The sequence below is a fragment of the Bos mutus genome, chromosome 13 (genome assembly GCF_027580195.1).
Source record: "Bos mutus isolate GX-2022 chromosome 13, NWIPB_WYAK_1.1, whole genome shotgun sequence".
In the NCBI taxonomy this organism is placed as follows: domain Eukaryota; kingdom Metazoa; phylum Chordata; class Mammalia; order Artiodactyla; family Bovidae; genus Bos; species Bos mutus.
Window position 1 is genome coordinate 76,526,512 of NC_091629.1, and position 21,400 is coordinate 76,547,911.

Genomic DNA, 21,400 nt, shown 5'->3' on the forward strand with positions numbered 1-21,400 from the left:
AACAGTTAACACGATATTTGATGATTATAGCTGTGTCTGGGTGTACTTTGTTTGCACTATTAACTCATCTAAATGCCAAATCATTCTCTATCATGTGTTAAATGAGGTGATCCTGAAAAAGACCATATAAAATATATCATACAAGATACTCTAAGGATAGATATTTAAAAGACTACTACTATGATCTCTTTTGTAAAGTTTAAGATACTTTAGTACACCAGGTAATCAATTGCTAATTTACATGTACTCTGGGTGATCTCATATTAAGTTTCCTCACGTGTAAACTTGCTGACTACATAATCTCTTATCTAGATTTCTAGAATTAAAGAATCTGTATAATGTTTGGCAGAAATAATGATTTATTTAATATAGTCTTCTTTATATTTTAACATTATGATTATGATCAAAACCCACCTAAAACTCTATGTATTATATAGACATGTATTACAATTTACTGATTGTAACATTCCTTTTTCTCTCACTGCCCCGCCAACATTTTAACATCTCTGAAATTGGGTTGAATCTTATAACTGATGGCATTCTATAACTTTAAGCTCCTCCATGTTCTTGTTGGTACATAAAGGCATAACTTACAACTGATGGCTCCTTACATTCAGTGAAATAAAGTAAAAGATACATAATTCAAAAGGAAAAAAAAAGGGCTCTCTTCTTTAGGTTGGCTAATTATTCTGCTAACCAGGTAAGATGATGGCTCAGAATTCTGGCTGAACTACATCAGAATAATAGAGCTTTCATCAAGTAGTCATTTGATAAAGTATTAATATATAATCGAAATCCTCAGCTGACAACTACTACTGTTGACAACCGATGACATGGTAAAGCTTATTTTGGATAAACTAAAGCCAGGCCTCAGGAGATGTCTTCTGAGAAGGCCCAAGGCGGGGGCTGCTCTGACCCCAAAGGGGACGTTAATCCCATCGGAGATGCCAAAGGGAAGGCCCTGCCCACCATGGCTGCAACTTTCTCCAGGTTTACTGTTGGCTTTAGTTGACAGAGGAGGAAAATAATGTTTTAGTCAAAAGAAAAAAAATTTTTCCTAAGTATTTTTTTTTACTTTAGCTAGCATATATTTATTTTTTCTGATATTTGGAAGATAATAACCAAAAATATCTCCATAATCAGATCATTAAAATTCAAAGGCCTCTTCATTTATGCACTTAACTAAGGAATGTGTGGCTTTATCAGATGAAGTCACCCTTTCCCGAAGGGCACATGGAACAGGAAGAAGAAATCCCAACAGCCTTCAAACCAGGAGTTCTGTATCAGTTCCGGCTGTTAGCAGGGTGAGTGCATGCATGCTCAGTCATACTCTTTGTGACCCTATGGATTGTAGCCCGCCAGGGTCCTCTGGCCATGGGATCTCCCAGGCAAGAATACTGGTGTGAGTTGACATTTCCTTCTCCAGAGGGTCTTCCCGAGACAGGGATCACCCCTGAATCCAACCCCTGCGTTGGCAGGGGGGTTCTTTATTACTGGTGCCACCTGGGAAGGCCTATTAACAGGGTAGGTGTTGCAAACCAACTTCCCCAACCTCCACAAGGTAGTGAAAATGCTCTTCAAGATAAAATAAGATTCCCAAATACTAGTCACATCACCATGTGTGTTTGCCCTAAGTCACTCAATGACACTTAGAAATAAGCACTGCTCTGGTGGCTCAGACGGCAAAGCGTCTGCCTACAATGCGGGAGACCCAGATTCAACCCGTGGGTGGGGAAGATCTCCTGGAGAAGGAAATGGCAACCCACTCCAGTATTCTTGCCTGGAGAATCCCACAGACAGAGGAGCCTGGTGGGCTACAGTCCATGGGGTCACAAAGAGTCAGACACGACGGAGCGACTTCACTTCACTTCTCCTCTCCCCCAGAGCTTCCCTGGTGGCTCAGCGGTAAAGAATCCACCTGCCAATGCAGGAGATGTGGGTTCAATCCTTGGGTCAGGAAGATCCCCTGAGGAAGGAAAGAGCAACTCGGACCAGTATTCCTGCCTGGGAAATCCCGTGGCCAGAGGAGCCTGCCCAGCTACAGTTCATGGGGTCGCAAAAGAGCTGGACCGACTTAGCGACTAAGCAGCAGCAGCAACAACAGCACAGCTCTGCTCCCTCAACACACTACACAACACCTGAAGTAAGGGTATGTGTCACCTTAAATACTTTCACCACTGTAAAAGCAGGAGGATACTCTTGGTAAAGGCAAGGCAGATTCAAAGAAAAAAATTTCATTTCCTATTGTAGCAAAGCCACACAGAAAAGACTAGTTATCAGTTTTGTGTTTTGACCATCACCACACATGTCCACAAGGGCCTCAATTAATTACTATTTAATGAAATGCCTTCCTTCATTTTTATAATGTATGTGACCAGAATGAAATATAGTTATTTTAGGCAAACAATACAAGATCTAAAAATAAGAGATGTGCTACACAGAGAGAAACCGTGCTACAGGAAAACACAAACACATCTGAAATCACCAGGCACCTTCAGGCCCAACTTTTACCCTATCTTTCTGGAGTGGAGACCACCAAATGAAAATGAAAAACGCACATGCATTTCTATACTGAGCCACAAAAATATCTTCTAACAAATAATCCAAATAGAAATAGAAGCCTGTGACAGAGGGTTATTATAGAAACCAGCTTCTGGCAAAAACTCAAAGTAAAATCTGTTTCTGCTTTAAGTCCAAATAAAAAAAATATGTTTTATGCTACTTTTAATTAGCTTTAAAGTCTACAGTTCCCCCACGATGTTTTGAAGGACACAGTATAAAGGCACGCTGACTGTAAATGTTGGATAACCGTAACTGTATCAACACCAAGTAACACTCAGAGACCGCCACCATTCGCTGCAGGAATAATTGTTTGGCACCACTGAAGAACCCCTTGTTGCTTCCATCTCTCACGCTGTTTTAATCAGAATTAAAGTTGAGGGGTTTCTATACTTAGTTTCAGAGAAGGCAATGGCACCACACTCCAGCACTCTTGCCTGGAAAGTCCCATGAACGGAGGAGCCTGGTGGGCTGCAGTCCATGGGGTCACAAACAGTCAGACATGACTGAGCAACTTGCCTTTCACTCTTTACTTTCATGCATTGTAGAAGGAAATGGCAACCCACTCCAGTGTTCTTGCCTGGAGAATCCCAGGGATGGGGGAGCCTGGTGGGCTGCCGTCTATGGGGTCGCACAGAGTCGGACACGACTGAAGCGACTTAGCAGAATACTTAGTTTCATTGCCTGTGTCAGAACTAAGAAAATAAGGTGTTTCAAACAAAAATTCCATTCTAATAATATATTCAGCAAGTTTTTTTTTTAATTAAAAGCTACTCTTTAAGTAGGTCAATACTTGAACTACCCAGAGATATAGAATAAAACAACTGCTTATAAAACAACGCTCAAGTAAGCCTCACTTAGAAAGTCAAGACTATTCACGAAAATATGTACTCAAATTTGGGTCTCCCCAAACTCCGCACCACATAAAAATAGGCAGAGTATTTACACGTGCACCTTAACCACAATGAGCAAATTAAAAGCATTCAAGTCAAAATACATCTTCAAAAAGTAGCAACTTAATCGTTAGTACCTCAAATTTTTGGTTTGGGATTTTTGTTTTAGTTAACACTCGGAGAGGCAACCATTTCATCACAGTCAAGAACTGCATGGACTCATACAAGAGCCACTGTTATGATGATGACTGGAACCAAACCACGGCAGAGCTGACAGTCTCTGAAAAGGGTGATCAAATTTACAAGAGCCAGGCCTCCGCATAAGCACTCCACTAGGCAGCTGCAGGGACGCCGCGATCCCCTGAGCGCTCAGTACAGGAGACCTGGCCACGGTCAGCATTTCTTTAATGCAGCACTGTTTCAAAGAATTTAAAATATGGCATAAAAAGGAAATGAAAAGTGGTATCTAAGTGGCATGTGGCCAGGTCTTAACCAACTGCTCTGTGCTGCTCTTCCTAAAGAGGTCATCACGGGAAGAAGGGTGGCCTGTCTTTGCATCAGCATGCTCGAAGTGCGCACCAAGCACCTAGCCACAAAAACAATAAATAAAAGAAATCCTGCCTCACCTTTCTCGGCGAGGGAAAGCCACAGTTTGCAGTGCATTCTGGATCTCCACGACTTGCCTCCAAGGCCTGTGACCTGTCCTCTTCATTGACTCCCTTTACAAACAAGACTGTTCTCGAACTGAAATGAGCCTGCTGCTTCCTGCCATCCTCACTGTTAGAAGCCGTTCGTCCTTCACAATGCAGTCCTGAGACTCCTCGACAGGGAGGGTCTCCGGGCCTCCCCAAGACGCACTGCCTCACGTTTCAACTGCCTTGGGTGGTCTGATGAGGTGAGTTCTCCGAGGGCCTCCCAGCAAGACCCAACAGCGCCACTCCCACAGCCGCCTTCCAGCTGCTCTACAGCAGGAAAGAGCGAGTGCAGCACTTCTCAATCCACCTGGAACCCTAGACTGCCTCAGGGAGTGCAACTGGCCCTGGGCTGAAGCGGAGGGAGGTGAAGCCACAAGAGACACCAGTAAAGAACTGAGACATCTGGGCAACAGTGTCCTGAGGCTTCCTGAACATGTCTGAGCACAAACACAGCTTTATAACCCTGCATCCACCGAGCATCTAGTCCAACTGAAAATATTAAAGCTCGACTTAAAGCAAGTCCCCACATGCACTCAGACCAAGGCTTCGCTTCATTACCATCTAAAACTTAACTGGAAGACAGATCTTCACACACTCAGAGAGAAGTGTGGGCTAATGAGGAGCAAGACTCCGTTACCGGGACAAAGCTGCCTTTATCAACTGGTCTCAGCTCATGGTCTAGCATATTTATTCATAGCACCAGTAGAGAATTTTAGTGATTTAATGAACTAGGAAGGATAATAAATTCTCAGCGACTCACATGAAAGGAGGAAAGCAGTCATATGAATAATCTTAAAAAATGGGTAATTAAAAAGACGTTTATATGTGGCTTTGAAATGTGTTTCGTTTGTACTTAACATTGAATGGGTGAATTTCCACTACATTAGACACACCCAATTTTCAAACAAAGTAATAAAACAGGCTTGTGTGTTTAGGGCTGAGTATATGAATAGTCTGGAAACTCACCCCCATCCTGCAAACAAGCCACACAGCTAGGGACGGGCAATGTCACACTTCAGATTACTGCACAGCACAGGCACAAGCAGAAAAACTCACTTCTTAACATGTGCGTGTCTCCACGAAAACACTCTACTGTAAAGAACTGGAGTGTTAAGTAATCATGTGTTTGTTTTTTTCCCCCCAAAATAAAGAATTCTCAACTTCAGTTTACATACTATCTGACATTACTGGAGTAAGCATTAACGGAAATGATCCCATCAACAGTGGAGGAGCTGAACAGCCTAGCCATGGCTGCAGTCTCTTGCTGGTGTGTTTATTCGTCTTACCACCAGCAGCGATTTTTAAAAGCATTAGTAGGATTAAACTGCTAAAAAGTAATGGCTTGTATTGTGTACTGGCAAAAAATATAGCTTGAATTTCTAAATAACAAGTTCAACTGGCTGGAAGAACACATTTTTTTCGAAGGTGGGATGAAGTAAACACATTGTTTTGCATCTGTTGGTTAAAGTGTGTGTGTTTTAACATATTAAGTATTTTAAGCAGGTCTGAATTGCACTGGTTCAGACGGTAACTGACATAGGTACTGAAGCCCTCTGAAACCGCCTTGTGATACCAGCGGTGGTGACGCATCACCAAAAGCCCTGCCTTCTGCCCCAAACAGAAAAGGGGGCTTCAAACACATAAGGATGGGTCTACCACCAGGCTCGGGGACTCTTCTTTCCTTTCACAGCTGAAGTTGCTGGTTCCTAAACCTGGATGGTCACTCCAGTGGACCCTCAGCAGCCAGAGTGAACATCACCGAAAGGCATGTCAAGTGGTCTTGACTTCCCCATGCCTCCCCAACTCATACTTGGGAGACTTGGGGGACTTAGGAACCCTGATGAAACAGCTTGTGTGAAGGCAGATTAGCTACTGTGTGTTCTTCTGCCATAATCAATGGACCATCTCACAGGGAATCTCTGGGAGATGCAGCAGTAAAAACTTTTGATTTTATTAAATCTCAATCCTTGAGTATACATTTTCTTAACAGTGTATGTGATGAAGTGGAAAGTATGCTTAAAGCACTTCTGGTGAAACTGAAACAGAATGGTTGGCATGGGAAAAAGAAAAAATTGTGTGAGAACTGAACCAGCCACTTAGTTCATGGAACACCAATGCACTTGAGAAAATATGCAAAATATGCTTATTCACACTTAGGTATTTAAAAGACATTTCTTAAAAATGAATGCAATGAGCTGACTATTTATTGCAAATGAAAAAATTCAAACTTCGAGCAAAAGTTGGAATTTTGGAATTCTTGATTGTGCCACTATGAGCTTGATAGCCTCCCAAGACTGTCACCGACTTCTGAAAGACCATTTCTGATGAACAGTTGGTGACATTAGTTTTTTAACACTGTATAAAGAAACATGTCAACATTTTAAAGATTTGCATAACTCAGTGAACCAATATTTTCTAATAGTACTGCAATTACATTAAAGAATCATGCATGTTGGTAAAAGGTTCATTCAAAGTATACAGCAAACCAGTGGATTTTAGTATAAGAGTAATACAGAAAGTTCACTGATGGTTTCATCAGTTGATTCCACACAGCAATCAACTTTTAAGAAATTATCATTCAAGTTTCAATGAGGTATCAGAGAATATCCACAATTATCTCAAAAGACTATTAAAATGCTCAGCTGCTATCTGTGTGAGGCCATATTTTCTTCATAAGCTTCAATCAAAACATTTATTTTTAAACAAAATATTAAAATTTTTTCTTTGTTTTCATTTCTATTTCAGTAAATATTACATAAACAAGAGCTCTCTGGGTTGCTTGAAATATTCAAAAGTATAAGAATCCTGAAGTCAAAAAGTATAAGAACCATTGATGCCCACTTGACATAAGGAGTTTGGATTTTACTCTGAGTGTAATTGTGGTAAGCTATTAGCAGTTTTAGTGAAGATTCCTAAAAAAAAGAAAAAAAAAAACTTTAAGTGATCAGGGCCAGGGTTTTACACATACCTGTTTTTTGGTTCTACTCTTCCAGAAAATAATAATTAATTCCCAGAGCATAATTCTCAACTATTAGGTAGACAGAATGGAAGACATGAGAAAATGACAATCTCTGTCACAAAAAATAAACAGCAGTCAAGGAGCTAATATTCCATGTTTTATTACATTGGTTGGCACCGTAACTTTGTCCTGTCCTCAGAAAATTCAAATGCAAGCTGCAAGATATAGACATCTTCTTCAAAGATCTTAAGAAAGAAATTTAAATGAGCTTTGAGGAGACTATTGTCTCCAGTAGCGTCACATAAACCAGCAAGAAAGAAGCAAGTTTCTCTCTGATAGTTTGCTCTCTGCTACAGGAAAATGAGAAGTAGTAACATGGTTGCCGACATTTAGGAGAATTTGTTCACATTTGCCTTCGTTTAAAGATACATTAGACAGAAACTGCCTCCACTTCCAACACACCATTTTAATTGTGGTTTATGTAGTATCAAAATATTCCTCTATATTAAATAATTGAAAACAGTGCGATGGAAATAAAATTTAGGTTAGGACTCTGCAGAAGTCCAAACAAAGGGAATATATCTACTAGATGTGACTTTTCATTTAAAAACTGCCTTTCCTTAAAGAGCTGGTGTTCACTTTCTCAAAAGATTTTAGAGGTTGTGTCAGTAGGTTTGTGATTCTCCTACCTACCTTACATTCAGTAATTATTATTAAAGAAAGACTAGAAAATCAAAATACAGATTGATCTGATCTCAAGAATCTGATTTTCCTATAGCCCAATCCAAACACCATTAGGTTTTGACATCTCTAATCGACACCCTCCTGGTCGAGTACATGGCGATCTGGTGAGGATTTTGAGAATGTGTCGGGAGCTGTGTGCTGTCCTGGAGTCCAGGCCCAACTCTGGCATTCTGAGGCATCCTTCCTGGTGCGGACAGCGGAAAGAGGCTAACAACACAGCTCAGAGTCTCACATACACATGGGCTGATCCCATAGTCCCAAAGAAAGACTTGTTCAATAGTGTTACATTAACTAGAAAATCTACTCATTCCCATAAAGGCGTTCTCCAGCGTTCACTAGTATGTGCTGAAATCCTCCAGCGGAGGGGTGGGGAGTCGGCCGCCAGAGACCCGCTCCTGCAGCCAGGCCAGCTTCTAGCTCTTCAGCTCATCTCCTGAGGCTGCAGGAGGAGTGAGGGAAGAGACCGGGGCGGGGGATGGGGGGGGAGACCTGGGGTGCACACAGTGGGTGTGTTACACGGGGCTGGAGACGGGTAAGGGCTGTGCCAGAGAGAAAGCAAAAGCCAGAACAGCTGTTGGGTATCTGAACCTGCAAGGGGAGCAGCTTCTCACACTTTTAATGTGGACGTTAACATTATTTTAAGAAGAGAGGCTTGCTGTAACCCTAGTCAAGAATTTTATTATTCTCTCAACTTTCTAGGAATATAGGTCATTTCCCAGGAACATATCTAGATGGAGTTTGACTACTACACTTGACTTGCCACTGCACATCCCATGAACACAGGTATGAAAATAGGTGATGGTCTAGATGTAAGCCCTTGTCTTTGCAGAGGCTCACAGTATAATGGCTGATGGCCAAAACCAGCCCCTTGCTACAGAGGAGGTGTGTTTGCTGGTGCTGGACAGGCAAAATCACCACTTCTAAAAAACTGGCAAATACAAGAAAAGGTGGCAATTAAAAAGAAAATCTTCACAAAGAAAACAAACATTGTACTTGCCCAGGTCCCAGCCCAGGTGTGTAACTGTAAAAAGCAAGGTGTGCTTTCCAAGTGGGCTATCCATTAACAGCCTAAACTAAGGGGTGTTTTGTAATTCAACAGCAGAAAAGCAGTGCTTTCCATTCAACCTTGGCCAACAGCACTGACTGTTTTAAGAGTTCAAAATAAAATAAACTGTAAGTGATAACTCATAAAGAATGAATCTTTGTTTTAACGAAACACAAATACAATGATCGGAGCTTCAAAGACAACACAAATTCATCAAGTGATGCATTCAGAACAGTGGTGCTTATGACATTTTATTTCTAATATGTATGGTAATCATGGCTAAAATGTTTACACCTTCTAAATATGGGGACCTACCCTGCTCACATTACTATTACTGAAAAATTAAGATTAAAAAAAAATAAGGAACTAGATATGTTTTGTAGGAAACAATTTAGAAATTGAAGCAAATGTTCATATTTGTGTTTACCTCACTGGTACTGGGTTTATGCATTTCTAGAGATGACACACATCATGGTTTTGGTTTATGGTCTATTCTTTGGCTGCCGACATGATCCCTAAAATCATCTTCTTCTGGCACATGACACCACTTAATTGCACAGCAATTCCAATAGTATAAAACACACGAACATTTCGTGCCCTATAGAAAGAGAGTGAGGCTGACGTTTCTGAGACGTACTGATATTTGAAGCACAGCAAAGACACTAAGAGACTGTATGCAGAACTGTAAATGACTGCTCTGCTGCAGGGATGGCCACAACGCACGCTTGTCGGGGAAACTGAGGCCAAAGGCCTGACTGCCTTTGATTTTGTGGATTTAATACCATGTTCAACTACGTGCTTCTCTGTGGCTCTGAAGGACTTCAAAACCATCTTATATAAGAACTTATTTCAGCTAGAACATTGGAGGAAAAACGACTTAAAGATGGGGAGAGAGATGGGCTTAGAGATGGGGAGATGTCTGAACAGCAAGAAAACACAGAAAAGCGAAAACAAGTGGCTGCATCCCATTCTGAGATGGGTTAGAGAGTAAACAAACCGTAGATCGCTGATACTCACCAGGGAGAGCAGACCCCTTTATTCTGAAATGTTCCTCACCCCATTGGTTAAAAACTGAAAGCCAAAGAGAGCAGATTCTAGAATTTAATTCATATCATTCAGATGTGAATTAATGCAATTGGCTAAGGCTTTCTGATAGTTAAGTGGCCTGTTCCTACACTCTGGCAGGGTTCAGCACTTTACAGACAGTACCCTATTTAATCCTCATAACCACTCTCTGTATTATTATATCCATTATGAATTATACATGTTCTGCAACTTCTGTTTTGCTGGGGGGATGCTAAATCACCAGTGTTGGATCCAAAGATGCTATACAACTACCCTGCTTTATAAGAAAGTCATTGGAAAAAAATAAAGTAGACTATATTCATTTATTCAAAAAAATTTTACTGACTACATTCTGTGTATCAGACACTTGAGACACATTAATGAACAGACATAAAAATACTTGGCCACATGGAACTTATTGTCTAGCAGGGACAGGGAGATTCACCAAAAACAATAAATAAGTCATACAGTAATTTAGATGCTACAAAAAAATGGAAACATAATGCATTCCACGAAGGACACAAGGCATAGTTTGCAGCTGTAAACAGCGGCGACATCACTGCTGAGACTGCAGTTTAGTGAAGACCTGAAGGTGCAGAGGGACACAGGCAGAGTGAACACCCTGCACAAAGATCTCAAGGGGGAATGTGCCTGCAGGGTTCCAGGGTCAGTCAGGAGGGAAGGCTGGCTGGATGGAGAGCATTCCATTCCAGAGAAAGGACTGGAGGGGAGGTCACAGTGGGGGAAAGAGAATGCACTGGGCTTTGTGAACCATCATGAGACTCTGACTTTTACTCTGAGGGACATGGAAAGCAGGTGAAGAATCTGAAGCATATCTGACCTATGTATTAAAAAGATCACTCCAGCTGTTAGGCTGATAACATACTAAAGGGAAGTCAGGACGGTAAAGGAGAGGCCACTGAAACCACCCAGGCAGGAGGTGCTGGAGACCTGCAGGAAGGCGCTTGAAGCAGAGGTGGGAAAATAGACTGAGCTCCTGGGTTTATTCTGAGGACAGGATTGTGGAAACATCTGGAAGATAAACCAGCAGGATCTGCTAACAGCCTGGATGTAGAGTGGGAGAGAAAGAGAAGAGTCAGGATGATTCCAAGGTTTCTGACTTAAATAACCTGAAAAATGGAACTACCCCAACACAGTAACTGAGGCAGGCTACAGGGAGGACAGGTTTGCAGAGGAAGATCAGAAATTCTGCTTTAGTCTTTAAAAGTGAAGTATCTTTTACATATTCAAGTCAAGAAAGGAGATGGATAACACACATCAGGAGTTTAAGAGTGCCACCCTAGCTGGAAGTATATACTGAGAGTCTTAAGCTGCATGGTATTTTATTAAAATCTTACAATTGTTTGTGACAGAAGTCCTACAAAAACTGAGCCCTAAGCACTCCAAATTAACGGCTGTGTGGGGGGAAAAAAAGCACACATTAGAATTTAAAAATGACTGAAAAGTCAGTGATACAGAAGGAAAAGCAGGAGACTGTGGTGTCCTCAAAATCAACTGAAGAACGTTAAATGAAAACGGGAATGACCAATTATATCAAATGCTGCCAAGAGATAAAGATGAGAGATGACTGTTGCAATTTGCAATATTTTCTTTCGAAAAATCCCTGGAAAAATCCCACTCAGCCCCCATTCCAGAAAACATGAGTATTGTATTAAATACGTTGTCTTAGGAGCACAGGGTTCAGGGCGCGCGGGCTTCAGTAGTTGCGGCACGAAGGCTTAGCGGCTCAGCAGCATTTGGAAACCTTCCGGGACCAGGGATCGAACCCGTCCCCCTCCTGCGCTGGCAGCCGGATTCTTTACCACCGAGATACCGCGAAGCCCCGAATGTGACGTTACCTTAGTTTCGTCACGAACGGAATTTATTTTTCTAAAGAACTATTCAAAAGGGAAGGATTTACTCCAGTTTAATATTTGGGACTCAAGTCAGTAGATTTGTTAAGAAATACTAGTGATAACTGTAGCTGCTAACAGTAATCTGCTAATATTCCATTCCTCAGTTCAGTTCAGTCGCTCAGTCCTGTCCAACTATCCGTGACCCCATGGACTGCAGCGCGCCAGGCCTCCCTGTCCATCACCAACTCCCGGAGTTTACTCAAACTCATGCCCACTGAGTCGGTGATGCCATCCAACCATCTCATCCTCGTCCCCTTCTCCTCCTGCGCTCAATCTTTCCCAGTATCAGGGTCTTTTCAAATGAGTCCTATCTCTTTAAAAAAAAAAACAAAAAACCTCTAGGTAAATTGGAAATAAAAGGATAGATTTTCTCTGTCCTGATGAGAAATTATGATAAACAAAAGCCAATACTGTACTACTGTTTTTCCTATTAAAGAACAAAAGTTTGCACATTATTGCCATTACTATTTGATAATGTTCCAAAAGTATTTTATAATATTCCAAAAGGCTAACACTAGAGCAGTCTGCCATAAAACCAAAATAAAAGGTATAATTATTAGAAAGAAGTAGATACAAGTGTCACTATATACAACTGATTATATAACTAGGAACCCCCAAAAAATAAACTGGAAAGCTCTTAGAATAACAGCCAGGTATAATACAAAGAACAAAATCAACAACCATCTTATACCAACAATAGCCAACTTGATGAACCCTTCACAACAGCAACAAAAACATAAATACCTAAGAGAACCCTAACAAGAAATGTTAGGACTTAATAAAGATTAAGCAAACAAACAAAACACCTCCGCTAACAGACAGGTCTGTGTAACTTTTCACATCCCTTCAGGAAAACAGACTACTCTATGTATACGTGACGATTCTTGTCAAAGAACCAAAATCACTGGATACTTCTCAGGTCTAAGGATTCATCTGCAGAGGCTTCCAGGTTAAGACGGCAAGTTTAACAAAACATCAAGCATTCAAACATCCTCTTTCTACATGCCACATAGATGTCAGTAAAGAGATCTTTCCAGAACACACGCATCAAGCACAGAAAGACCTGTAGTGAAGATGACAACAAAATCACAAAAGTGAAAAGCAGACAGACAAACAGCAACTCAGCAGACCTGAGAGTGAGATGCCCCACCGCCCGTGAGGAGAGCTGAGAAGCACTCCAGTTTGCTCCAAGACTGGAGGAGAAAGGGTCAAGGCGGGGTAAACTAAGCCCGACTTCCTGGACGCCCTTCCCACCTGCACACTGTAGAGTTCTGGCCCTCAGTCCCAGAGCCCTAACAGCCTGGACCTGATTAAGTCTTCAGACCGTAAGAGCATCAGAACCTTCCCCAAAGTGAAGAGGATGCTAAGACTCCAGCCAGAGGCCTCAGGATCACTGGCAGCTGGACCCTCTCCCCAGCACAGGGTGTCACCAGAGGACCAGCTTCTGACTAGCCCAAGAGGAAAAGATGGTACTTGTGGCCCCAGTGAAAAACTCAAAAACCCATCAAGAGCCTAAAGGCTGCCACTGAGGAGCCTGAGGGGATGGAGAGATGGCCACTTATTTTAAGTATTTCAGTACTCTTACATTTAATTACATGCATGTACTACTATAAAGATAATAAGATCATTTTTATCTGAAAGGACAGATGTCTGTAAGTGGGATTTTTAAAAGAATAGTGTGACTTCCTCTAGCAGATATTTCCATATATTCTAAATGTACAATTAAAAAGATTTAGCATGGATTAAGATTATAGATCAATCACTGATGAGTAAGACCTAAAACAGAATCAGACCCAAAAGTTCGTCAAGATCTTAAAATATAAAATGGAAGACCACAACCCAGTGAAGAAAGGGTGGACTGTCTAACAGATCTGCTGGTAGACAGGGCTGACTCAGGAGGAGAGGGTGCTGTAAGACAGTTCACACCCGTGTGCTAACAGAAAATTAAATGTGCAAACCTGTACTGTGCTAAGTCACTTAGCCGTGTCGGACTCTGTGATCCCATGGACTGTAGCCTGCCAGATTCCTCTGTCCATGGGGATTCTCCAGGTAAGAATACTGGAGTGGGCTGCCATGCCTTCCTCAAAGGGATCTTCCCAACCCAGGGAAGATCTCCCTCGTTGCAGGCAGATTCTTTACCAACTGAGACACCAGGGAAGCCATTGTACAAATCTAATATACATTAAACAGACGTTTTAAAATCATTAAAAAAAAAAAAATTAAATAAATAAAATCATTTATTAAATGATTTTATTCATCAATTAAGAGTACAATGGGCAAAGTACCTGAACAGACAACTCTCAAAAGGCAAATGAACGAATAAAAAGCAAATTACTAATTTCTCTAGCTACCAAAATAATATGAATTAAAATAAGGCCACCTTTTCCCTGCAAATTAGGCAAGATTAAACACTGGAGTGCTGACACTACAGGAAGGCCATCCGGCATGTAAGGGAATCAGTGTGTCCTGGGATAAGCAATTTGGCAACAGGCCTCAGGAGTTATAAAGGAGTTCACCTTTGCCCCAGGAGTTCTGCTATAAATCTAGCCTGAGGCGTCACAGACATCCAGGCTTTCAGACAAGTGCCTTTACCCCAGCTCGACCTGTGTGTGTATTACATTCTACCTACCTCCTCTGCCAGACTCTGCTGAAGACCTTGCTCTATTTGGTTCATTCCATTGCTCCAAAACTCTATGTTGCAGGCACAATTATTACCCCCATTCTATGCATAAAGGAAGCACAATCAAGTAATTAGGTAATTAAGGTCACTTAATGGAAAAGGCCAAGATTTGCAACTAGAGTTTAATATCATATTCCCAAACACTAAAAATGGAATATGTCAAACAAGAGAAACCTAGTTAAACAAACTTTGACATATCCATCATTTAAAATTTTACTTTTGAGGACGATTTAAGGGCACAAGAAATGTCTGTGATATATTCGCAAAGGGGCAATATTTAAAACTACAAATGAAATTAAAGTACCAATTTTGCTTAAAAGTGTATCTATGCAGACACATAAAATGGGACAAATGGAAGCATATCATGCCATGCATAGCTGTTTATTTCTGGATGATACTGCTGTGATTTTTGTGTCCTTAAGACCAGGTGAAGAAAGCTGAGCGCCGAAGAATTGATGCTTTTGAGCTGTGGTGCTGGAGAAGATTCTTGAGAGTCCCTTGGACTGCAAGGAGATCCAACCAGTCCACCCTAAAGGAGATAAGTCTTGGGTGTTCATTGGAAGGACTGATGCTGAAGCTGAAACTCCAATTCTTTGGCCACCTCATGCGAGGAGTTGACTCATTGGAAAAGACCCTGATTCTGGGAAAGACTGAAGGCAGGAGGAGAAGGATGGATGGGGAGACAGAGGATGAGATGGCTGGATGGCATCACCAACTCGATGGACATGAGTTTGAGTGAACTCCAGGAGTTGGTGATGGACAGGGAGGCCTGGCATACTGTGATTCATGGGGTCGCTAAGAGTTGGACATGACTGAGCGACAGAACTGAACTGAAGATTAGGTGAGAAGTTACCGCCTTAGCTGCACAGCATTACTGCTGAACTACAAGGTCCATCAGATCAAAGGGTTTTCCACTATTTTTCTTTGCTGAGAGTAAAATGGGAAAAATCAGCCTTACAGAATTTGCTTGATAGTCCAAAAGTTAACTAGCACAAAACACCAGAGTAGAGAAAACTTCTTCAATCCCTAATACATGCTGGAAATCTCTGTATTACCACCATAAGTATTTTGGATTGACTGACCAAATTCTGATCATTTACACAGCAAAGTTTAAAGATTTCAAAACACAAACAAGCCTGAAGACACGTCTAAACTGTTTTACATGAACAGTTTTAAGAGTTCCTTGCAAAATAAACTGGAATGAGTTGGGGAGGGAATAACTGTTTTGTGCATAAAAGAACAAACATTAAAAAAAAAAAACCTGTCTTTGGATATGTGTGTGTTGGGGAAGGGAAGGAGTGGGTGAATCTGTAGAACTGTGCCTTTCCTTCGTTATTTTAAAGTATAACATTACAAGTGGTCTAACTTTTTGCAAAGAATCATGGCAAAGAACTTTCTAGGAATGAAACAATTTACAAGCTGACAATAGTATCTGGTCACAAACTAGCAAAGGTTTTGGCAAGGATGTAGGGTTATATTTCACTTTTAAAACTTCTTAAGTATGTTTTCAGACTTTAGGAAAATGACGCTTACCCTTCGAAGATGCGTGTGCCCCAAAGGAAAATCAAGGTTTTTTTTTTTAAAGGTGTTTTTCATCTCTTTTAGAACTTTTGTTACACAAGTTCTTAGTGCAGAGATTGGTAAAGAGAATCTCTTCAGGGGAGAACAGCAGAGCCGCTCGTATTGTCACTCCATACAACAGCATTGATAAATAATTCTGTAATCACTTAAAAAGAAAAACTGGGACTGTGTGAACACACCTTTACCTGAGCCAAGGCCAAGAAAAGGGAGATTCAAACTCTTTAGAAAAGGAAGCGTCCTATTCAGCAAACCAAAGGTGGACCCGCCCACTTCCCCTGGAAGACCCGTTGCTATGGTAACCCGCATCTCACAGCACCCCCCCCCCAAAGAGTCAGACCTTATTGGGGGAGGGGATCCTCCCAGAGGTTGTGGGATGGATGGCTAAAAAGCGGGAGCTGGGGAAGGGTGGGGAAGGAGGCTGAGAGCGAGTTGGAAGAAGCCAAGGCAGCGGTCGGAGAGGGTGGCCTTACTACTAAGAAATTCAACGCTGTAGTTAGAACAATGCCTGGACGCCGGAGTCGTGTTTAGCCAAAGTTTGAACCTTTAGAGACGCTTCCCTCCGTCCCCTGGCGGGGAACAAGCTACTCTTTGTGAGTTCCTGCCTATGGAGAACGAAGCTAGCGTTTCATCTCAGCGGTATCAAACTGCTACTTCGCAAAACTCAAAACTTGACTTTCTTATATTAAACCGGTGCTTCCCAAACTCTGTTGCACTGCTGGAATCACTGAGGGAACTTTACATACTGCGTTTTAATTGGTCTGCAGTTTTGAGACTAGAGTTTTAAAACTCCCCGGTGACGCTTTCGTGCAGCCAGTTTTGATAACTACAGTATTCCAAGATGTGGCCGAGAGTATTTAAATCAAAGGATGAGAGAGAGAGAGAGAGAAGGGGGGAAAGAAAGCACAATCATCGCTCTTTGTCTTTTCACGGCTAATAATAGAAATTAGCTGGCTTTCTCCAAGCGCACACGGGACAATAGGTTTCTTGATAAATAGGAGTCCCCGGCATGCCCTAACAATACTTTCTTTGAGATAACAAGACCAGGCAATATAAGTCTCTTTTTCCCAAGAGAGCAAATACCCTTCTTAACAAAACACCAAACCTGCACATCTATCTCAAGAGCGAATGGGCCGTGAACACCGCTCAGAACTTGGAGGACGAGCTGCAGGACCACAAGAAAACCGAACTCGCAGAAGCCCAGCAGCGTTCGCCTGGGCCCCGCAGCCCCCGGGGAGGCCGAGGGCGGGTGTCGGCCACCGGGACCCCCGGCGCCCCGGGACAGTCACTCCGGGGAACTTTGCTCGCGCTCAGCCCTCGGCTCCCAGGCGGGGGGCGCGGCCGCCACCTGCCCGACGGCCCGCCGGCCCCTCCCGGACCGCGGCCGCCTCCCGGGGTCGCGTTCGCGACGGGCGCCCGAGCGGCCGGCAGGGACCCTGGGGGGCTCGCCTCGGCCCTCCCCGGGATCCCGGGCTGCAGCGGGCCCTGCCCCGGGCCGGACGCCGGGACCAGCAAGGGACCGGCGCCGTTCCGGGGAGCCCGTCCGGAAGCCGCCTGCGCGGCCCGCGCCCCCAGAGCCGGTGCCCCCTACACCGCCAGCCGCGGCCCCCACGCCCCGCGCCGCGCCCGCAGCCCGGCCCCGACCCACCGCGCTCTGCCCCTGCGGCCCGCGGTCGGGCGCGCGCCCCAGCTCGGCGGCCCGGCGCTGCGCACGCGCGGAGGCGCCCGCCCGCCTCCGCCCTCACTCACCGCGCTCCGGTCCCGTCTCCGCAGGCGGCGCCGCCGTGCGCACCGCACACCGCACTCCGCTCGCCGCCCGGGGCGGGGGCCGCTGCTCAGGCCCCGACCAGGGCTCTCGGGGATGCGGCGCCCGGCGGGCTCGGCGGGGACCCGCACGCAGGGTACGCTCCGCGGGGCCGCGCGCGCGCCCGAGCGCGGGGGGCGGGTCCGAGAAGTGCGCGCGCCCGAGCGCCGGGGGCGGGGCCGAGCGGTCCTCGCGCTCCGAGGCGCCCCTGGATACCGGGCATGCGCACTGCCCTGCCTGCCCCTGCCCTGGTGGCGGCGGGCGCTGACCCTGGACCAGTGAAACCTAGGCCGGTGGACGAGTGCCAAAAGGCACCCTTCACGGAGAGGCAAGTTCGCCCTTATCCCAGAGGTTGCAGTCTTTTACTCGGTGTCATTTGTCAATTAAGGTGTTAGATATTTATTGAGCACCTACATTGGTAGTAGAGCCTTCGTGCAGAACGCGGGACATACTCAGGTCATGGGGAACCTATTGCATTTGGCTTTGGGATTCCTTTTCGGACACTGGTTCAAGCCCTCTCTTTGACCAGATGAGAAAAGCGCATAAATAGAGATTAAGTTCAGTTCAGTGGCTCAGTCGTGTCTGACTCTTTGCGACCCCATGAACCGCAGCACGCCAGGCCTCCCTGTCCATCACCAACTCCCAGAGTCCACCCAAACCCATGTCCATTGAGTCAGTGATGCCATCTAACCATCTCATCCTCTGTCGTCCCCTTCTCCTCCTGCCCTCAGTCTTTCCCAGCATCAGGGTCTTTTCAAATGAGTCAGTTCTTCGCCTCAGGTGGCCAGAGTATTACCCAGTACCTGAACCTGCAAACCTTAACGACACTGTTAAGCAATTTGGGGAATGAGAGTTCCCTCTGGCTGGGGTCTTGAGAAAACTTTGAGAAGCCTAAAGGGGAAAGAGATGGAGTCAGAAGATAAGATCACCTGGGTCAAGGCAAAGGCAGAAATCACACACACACATACACACAAAATCAAATAATACATGAACTTTTCTTGGGGCCAAAATTAAACCTGAATGTCTTGTTCATCAGATCAGATCAGATCAGGTCAGTCGCTCAGTCGTGTCCTACTCTTTGCGACCCCATGAATCGCAGCACTGGCTAGGCCTCCCTGTCCATCACCACCTCCCGGAGTTCACTGAGACTCACGTCCATCAAGTCAGTGATGCCATCCAGCCATCTCATCCTCTGTTGTCCCCTTCTCCTCCTGCCCCCAATCCCTCCCAGTCTTGTTCATAGTGAAGGGCAAAAACGGTGGCTAGAAAGGTAATTGATGCTCCTTTGGAAAAGACTGTTGATGCTTCACTTCAAATTTTCGGCTTTTTTCAGTAGACGATTGGTAACTACTAGAGATGTCGGGGAGAAGGGTCCGGTGGTGTCGGGGTCTGATTAATGCCGAATTTTGGAACATAAAGTGAAGACCAGAAAGGAAATTCTGTTGAAGTAGTAGGGTCCTGAATTCAAGTGTTGGCCTCAGGGAATGCATGGACAAGTTTTCAGAGATTGTGAAAGAGAGAATTCCCTAGATTTTGTCACTGTTTGTTCTGTCACAGCCTAGTTTCTGTCACTGCTCGTTTGAGAAATAGCTCTCTATTTCTCATGACGATGCCTACTTCATTAGACTTGATCATCAACCTTGGTAGATATTTATTAGTGGATAAATTAGACCTCTAAAATATACAGCTGCTGCTGCTGCTAGGTCGCTTTAGTCGTGTCCGACTCTGTGCCACCCCATAGACGGCAGCCCACCAGGCTCCCCCATCCCTTTGATTCTCCAGGCAAGAATACTGGAGTGGGTTGCCATTTCCTTCTCCAATGCATGAAAGTGAAAGTGAAGTCGCTCAGTCGTCTCCGACTCCGAGCGACCCCATGGACTGTAGCCTACCAGGCTCCTTTGATTTTCCAGGCAAGAGTACTGGAGTGGGTTGCCAAAATATACAGCTACAAACCCTAAATATGGGTTGGCCAAAAAGTTCATTTGGGTTTTTCGTAAGATGTGATAGAAAATCCCGAACAAAATTTTTGACCAACCCAATACTTCTTTTAAAATGAATTTGGCCTTGGGAGAATATACTTCTTCTTAATTGAAAAACAATAGCAACATTAATTTGGGAGATAGTACACAAAATGAAAAATAAATGGATTTTGGAAAACAAAAAGTTCTTTTATAAACTCCAGATCCTCCATAGTAAACTGTTGGATGTTGTGCAATTGTTCAGTGCTTACTGTATTCGTTGGTTATGTCAGGGAGGAAGAAATTTCACTCTACCTGTCTTATGGCTGGTCTAAGAATTCAGTTCAGTTCAGTCACTCAGTTGTGTCCGACTCTTTGCAACCCCATGAATCACAGCATGCCAGGCCTCCCTGTCCATCACCAACTCCCAGAGTTCACTGAGAGTCACGTCCATCGAGTCAATGATGCCATCCAGCCATCTCATCCTCTGTCATCCCCTTCTCCTCCTGCCCCCAATCCCTCCCAGCATCAGAGTCTTTTCCAATGAGTCAACTCTTCGCATGAAGTGGCCAAAGTACTGGAGTTTCAGCTTTAGCATCAGTCCTTCCAAAGAAATCCCAGGGCTGATCTCCTTCAGAATGGACTGGTTGGATCTCCTTGCAGTCCAAGGGACTCTCAAGAGTCTTCTCCAACACCACAGTTCAAAAGCATCAATTCTTTGGTGCTCAGCCTTCTTTACAGTCCAACTCTCACATCCATACATGACCACAGGAAAAACCATAGCTTTGACTAGACGAACCTTTGTTGGCAAAGTAATGTCTCTGCTTTTGAATATGCTATCTAGGTTGGTCATAACTTTCCTTCCAAGGAGTAAGCGTCTTTTAATTTCATGGCTACAATCACCATCTGCAGTGATTTTGGAGCCCAGAAAAATAAAGTCTGACACTGTTTCCACTGTTTCCCTATCTATTTCCCATGAAATAGATGCCATGATCTTCGTTTTCTGAATGTTGAGCTTTAAGCCAACTTTTTCACTCTCCACTTTCACTTTCATCAAAAGGCTTTTTAGTTCCTCTTCACATTCTGCCATAAGGGTGGTGTCATCTGCATATCTGAGGTTATTGATATTTCTCCTGGCAATCTTGATTCCAGCTTGTGCTTCTTCCAGTCCAGCGTTTCTCATGATGTACTCTGCATAGAAGTTAAATAAGCAGGGTGACAACATACAGCCTTGATGTACTCCTTTTCCTATTTAGAACCAATCTGTTATTCCATGTCCAGTTTTAACTGTTGCTTCCTGACCTGCATACAAATTTCTCAAGAGGCAGATCAGGTGATCTGGTATTCCCATCTCTTGAAGAATTTTCCACAGTTTACTGTGATCCACACAGTCAAAGGCTTTGGCATAGTCAATAAAGCACAAATAGATGTTTTTCTGGAACTCTCTTACTTTTTCCATGAATTAGGTTGAGACAAAGTAACAGGAGAAAATCAAAACAAAAGT

At 43.8% G+C, this 21,400-nt stretch overlaps 1 protein-coding gene across 3 annotated transcripts in view; it reads right to left on the reverse strand.

Annotated features, from left to right (window-relative positions):
- The window catches only part of BTBD3 (BTB domain containing 3), a 33,230-nt gene extending 15,163 nt beyond the window's left edge, over positions 1 to 18,067 (reverse strand). The window contains exon 1 of one of the 3 annotated variants that reach the window (XM_070381974.1): positions 17,884 to 18,067. The gene's annotated coding sequence lies outside the window, so the exon portion shown is untranslated. The remainder of the gene's footprint in view (positions 1 to 17,883) is intronic. The other 2 variants (XM_070381973.1, XM_070381972.1) reach the window with 2 other exon arrangements.
- Between the last annotated feature and the right edge of the window lie 3,333 nt (positions 18,068 to 21,400).